Genomic DNA, 6,000 nt, shown 5'->3' on the forward strand with positions numbered 1-6,000 from the left:
CTTTAGTTCCTCTTGGTGTGTGTGCTTCGGATGTTGTTATTGGCGGCCTCAAGTTTAGAGTAGAATTTGCAGTGCTGCCTCGGTCAACGCATGATGTGATTCTTGGGATTGATTTTCTGCAAGAGTGTGGTGCAACTTTAGACTGTGGTACGGGAGAGATTGCTTTGAATCCTTCACTACTTTCGGTTCTTGTGGATGACTCGACACCTGAATTTGGAGTATTTGCTGTGGAAGAAAACACAATTGTGCCAGCGTTATCTGCAGCATTCGTGCGGGTTATCTCTATTCGCAACCAGTGCGAATCTTTTGAAGCTTTAGTAGAACCTACGAGATTCACCTGCTCTAAGAAGAGTATCCTTGTGCCTCGTTGCGTCGTTCCCGTGACTAGAGGCCGCACTGAGCTGTGGACAGTGAACCACTCCGAAGAGCCAACTGTGTTGCCTTCGGGGCCTAAAACTCGCCCGTTTCGGGGAAGGCATATCTGGTTCCGTCGCGGCGTTAAACAGCTCTGTCACTGAGCAGCAGGTGCGACCAGGCATGGAGACCCAAGTTACGGCTATGATTAGTAAGTCTCTTTCTACAACTGAGCGTTGTATTCTAGTGGAACTACTACTGAAACACATGACAGTGTTCGACTTTGCCAAGGATGACTCAATGCCACTGCCTACCAGTCCTATTCATCGCACGATCAACACCGGACCGGGTCCGCACCTCCAATACGTCAGAAGCCCTATCGAGTCTCAGCAACTGAACATAAGGTGAGCAAGTTCAAGACATGCTAAAGCGCAGCATTATTCGAGAGTCCTGTATTCCTTGGGCAGCTCCAGTTATCATTGTTAGAAAGATGGCACATGGAGGTTTTGTGTTGACTACCGCCGTTTAAATACAGTCACGAAGAAAGATGTCTACCCGCTTCCACGTATAGATGACGCAATTGACTGTCTGCACTCAGCTTCATACCTTTCTTCTATTGACTTGAGATCCGGTTATTGGCAAATACCCATGCACATTGCAGATAAAGAAAAAACGGCATTCGTAACACCAGACGGACTTTATGAATTTAATGTTATGCCTTTTGGATTATGTAATGCACCTGCCACATTCGAGCGGTTCATGGATGCAATTCTCCGTGGACTAAGTGGCAAATTTGTTTATGTTATTTGGACAACGTTGTAATTTTTGGCAAAACATTTAGTGAGCACAACAGCTGTCTGGGTATCGTACTTAATTGCATGGAACAAGCTGGTCTTGTACTAAATGCAAAGAAATGTCATTTTGGCGATCGTGCAACAATTGTTCTCGGTCACTTAGTGGACAAAGAAGGTGTTCAACCAGATCCCAAGAAAATTGAAGCTGTCAAGAGTTTTACCATACCCAAACTAGTAAAAGAGCTGCAGAGCTTTTTGAGGTTATGCTCGTACTTTTGACGCTTTATACCAAGGTTTGCAGACATCGCTTACCCACTTACGTGTCTACTGCATAAAAATGCACCATTCAATTGGACCAGCGAATGTGACTCAGTTTTCCGTCATCTGAAGTTTCTTTTGACCTCGGGCCCAATCCTCCGCCACTTCTGCCCATCAGCTCCAATTGAAGTACACACTGACACAAGTGGTATCGGTATCGGCGCTGTACGTATACACCGCCATGGACGCGATCAGCACGTGATAGCGTATGCCAGCCGCTCGTTGAGTAAATTTGAAAGAAATTACACAGTTACGAAGCAAGAATGTCTCGCCGTTGTTTTCGCTGTGCAGCGCTTTCGTTCCTATCTGTACGGGAATGCTTTCACGATTGTGACAGACCACCATTCCCTTTGCTGGCTCGTGAGTCTTCGTGACCCCTGTGAGCGGCTCGCTCGATGGGCTTTACGCCTACAAGAGTTTAATTTTACTGTGGTGCATAAAAGCGGCCATAAACACTCAGATGCTGATTGTCTTTCGCGTTTGCCGCTTCAAACGACTGATAACGACTCAGACAATTTCGATGGATATTTGGCTCCAATTTCACAAACCTTCCCCGATCTCTGAGTTTTCCGAACCGATCAACGCAAAGACAAAACATTAACCTCTCTGTTTGATTCCGCCAACGATCCTATGAAGAACACATTTAGCATTCGCGAAGGAGTGCTTTACAAGAAAAATTGCGCCTCTGGGGGAGCACGTATGCTTCTTGTCGTTCCGGAAAGCCTATGTATCATAGTTCTAGAAATGATGCATGATGACGCCACGTCTGGTCACCTGGGAGTGGCCCGAACACTCCACCGCACACAGCAGCGATTTTACTCGCCGAAGATGCGTTCAACGATCAAGCAATGTGTAGCCAGCTGTGTGCAATGCCAGCGCTTTTAAGCTGTCGACTTCAAGCCCACATGGAAAACTGCAGCCAGTCACACCTCCAACAGCCCCGTTTGAGCAAGTTGGCATTGACCTTCTTGGACCTTTCCCACGGTCCTCTAAAGGAAACCGATGGATTCTTGTGTGCGTTGATTATTTAACCCGCTATTGTGAGACAGCTGCGGTACTATCCGCTACTGCGTCTGAAGTATCTAATTTCTTACTTCGATTCGTCATTCTTCGGCACGGCCCTCCTGCAGTCAGCATTAGTGACCGTGGACGCCAGTTCACAGCGGACATTGTCGAAGAACTTCTTCGCCTCAGTGCCTGCAGTTTTCGCCACTCCACGCCATATAATCCCCAAACGAACGGTGTGGTAGACCGAACTAATAGGACGCTTACCACCATGTTGGCTATGTACGTCGCTGCAGACCATAAGGACTGGGATGGCGTTCTACCGTTCATTACTCATGCATATAACACAGCGCAACATGAGACAACAGGCTACAGTCCCTTCTACCTTCTCTATGCTCGCACGCCTCGCTGTGCCCTCGACACCATACTGCCATTTTTCATTCATGACGAACCTTCTCTTGCTACCACACTCTGCAGAGCTGAAGAAGCCTGCCAGCTGGCCAGAGTTCGAATTTTATCTTCACAAGAATGTTCTAAGAACTGCTACGATGCTTGACACCAACAAGTTTCTTATGCTCCTGGTGACTATGTGTGGTTGTGGACACCTCTCCGTAAGCGTGGTCTTTGTCAAAAACTGCTGTCACACTACACCAGACTGTTTGTTGTGTTAGAATGCATCAGTGATCTGAATTACATCATAGCATGCGGCGAATGGTCGACGGTCACGGCAGTCTCAGGTGGTGCATATAGCCCGCCTCAAACGATTTCATTCCAGAGGTTCTCTGTAACTCGCCCGATGGGCTTCGTCTGCGAGGAGGGAAATGTCACACGTCTTCGTAGAACGTCGACGGAAGATGAAGAAAGAAGAACAAGGGCAGAGGGACGTTTGTACGCTTCGCCGCAGTCCTGTTTGGACCGATCCCTGTAAATAAACCCCCCTGTGCGTACGAAGCACGTAACAATATTATCATGAGGTATATTCAGGAAGGTACCGAGGTGTGAGCACTGGGGTAAAGAGGAAAGGTGAAAGCGCCATGCCTTGAAACATGTTTTGGTTCCCAAGTGGAGTGAGGGAAGATAGTAAGCAGGTAGTGGGAATGGATTTTTCGGCAACTCTTGGAGTCCTTTATGTGCAATGCATTTTTTTTTATTCTAATAACTGGAAAGCACGTCATTTTGATTTTTAAAACATTTTTCCTCTATTTGCTTCCCTCCCTCCCCAGTCCGTCATGGTAGGTGGTCTTAGTTATGTGGCTTGACTGTTCATGAAGAAACTGTGGACATAACCTACAATTTGACAACACTGTTGGTGTGGGCTCAGCGTTTTCAGAGATCATAGATGTTATATGTGATTGAAGGCTTTTTGATGGCCAGGGTCTTTTACTTTTGAGCCAGGCTGAGTTGTTGGGAAACATTTTCTTCAGTTTTGAATGGAAATGTCCATCTACGGTATCCCACAAGGTTGTGCAGAAGACCATTGTGTTTTTCAGAAACTTTTGTAGCCACAGTTGAAAGCCCATTTTGGGAGTATTGTTGAGGCCAGATACAGTCATATTGAGCGAATATCAGATGCTTAGACTGCCCAGGTTTGGGAATAAGAATAATTGTAAAATTATGTGTTACAATGTGTTAGATCGGCCTCACTGCCTATAGTGTAGTGTGGCGAAATTCTAGACAGGAACTGTGTAGTTAGAAACTTGAACTGCAGCCAACAGTGGCTGCAGTGAAATCTGCACCTGGTATTACAGAATGGTTTTCCAACATTAAAGGCAATTAACAGTGAATATCTAAATTGCCTGGTGGCACCCACTTCTGAGCATGAGCACTGAGCACCCTTGTAAGGTATGTCCAAAATGGAGGTTCTAATTTCTAAGGTTCTAAAAAATTAATGAATTAATTTAATTAGATGATAACCTGTACTGGTTTTGCATGTCTTGAGCAGGCCGAAATAGAGCAGGTTGACTGATACAGGCCAGTGGTGTGCGTTCAGTTTTTACCTAGCCTTCACTGGGGTGCGCCGCAGGTGACGTGTCCTCTTGAGGACCAACAACCTCGAACTAGCCAACAGCTTCAGGCCGGGACTTATTGGAGGTACATGTCAGCACAAATACACTTGTCGCGGTGTCTGCTGGCTGAGAGTTACTTTTGCTGGACTGTGGTTACAGGCATCTGCACACGGCCTGCCATGATCCTCTGTCTCCCAACATGCTGACATAGAGTAGGGTGTTTCTGATTCACACTGATTTCTGTGTATTTGCTCGAGCACTCTCAGCAAGCAATTTTTTCCAAGGCAAAGGAAGGCAAATTGGAATATGCACCTGCCATGTACATGGTGCAGTGCTGAGTTCAGATGACAAATGCAGTCTATTTAGACAAGGAGATCTCCTGAGATGAATGGCCATTTGCCCTGCCCTGAACTTTGACTTATGAAACAGGCCCACAAAGACCATTCATGAGATCCTGTTTCCACGTCGTCCATGAGGTTCGTGCATGGCTCGCATAGCGAGAAGAGCCAGGCGTATGTCTAGTCCGATTATCGCTCCCTCCGACCTTCACCCTGTGCAGGTGTAAGTCAAGGAGGTTATGTAAAATTGCTGGAGTGGCAGCCTCCGATAGACGCCAATGTGAGCAGGTGAAGCTGGCGGCGGCCATGTTGCTAGGGGCAAGGCAAAAAAAGGAGGCTAGTGTAAGTGCATAATGTAGGTAGACAAACCTTGTTGAAATAGAACTTCACTTCACTTGTCAGCATATGCACTTTAAAAAATTCTAATGAAATCGTATTGTCAAAATCCTTTATGTGGAAGTCCAAATTTCATGTTTCATGTGCTTTATAGTGTGATGAGACTGGATGCAACCAACTGGGCTAGGGTGTTCTGTTGATTTTCTGAGTGCTTGTAGTGCTAGAACATGTTTTCTTGGGGTATCATATGGAGCTCGCATAGCACTTGTAACACAGCTGTTTATATCTCTGAAATTAGTGTATATCAGTTGGGTACTATTTCGGAATGTGTGTGTATACTGAGATCCACATTGGGTTGCATATGTTTCACTGACAGCATTGAAACATTTGCTGCAAATAAGAGCTGTTTTTTGCCTTTGTTACCAATGATGGTGGAGCATACTCCTGATATATAAATAGCATAAATAGCATTTAAATACTATGTTAACACTGCATGAATCACACCAAAATAGGAGGCAAAACGTTGCGCTCATGGTGTAGAAGATATGCATGCGCAGTGCCTGCCAGCCACATTTCGCACCAAACGCTGCCGCAGACGCCGACACGTGCCTGTATCGACAAGCCGCTATAAAAGAGCACAGCTTCCCTCAATAAAGGCGCATTCTGTTCTGACCTGTCTTGACTGTAACATGGTATCAGAAGTGGACCGGCTGTTGGCGTTTCAAGCAGTGCCTTAAAAAAGAAACAAGAAGACGCCGCTAACCGTCGGAAAGGATGGAGCTAATCAAGTCGCCCGACCAACTTATTCTGTCCGAGAACATAGCAAAGAAGTGGACGCTGTTTAGACAG

Source organism: Amblyomma maculatum, chromosome 1 (assembly GCF_055883805.1).
Source record: "Amblyomma maculatum isolate TAMU_Amacu chromosome 1, ASM5588380v1, whole genome shotgun sequence".
Taxonomy (NCBI): domain Eukaryota; kingdom Metazoa; phylum Arthropoda; class Arachnida; order Ixodida; family Ixodidae; genus Amblyomma; species Amblyomma maculatum.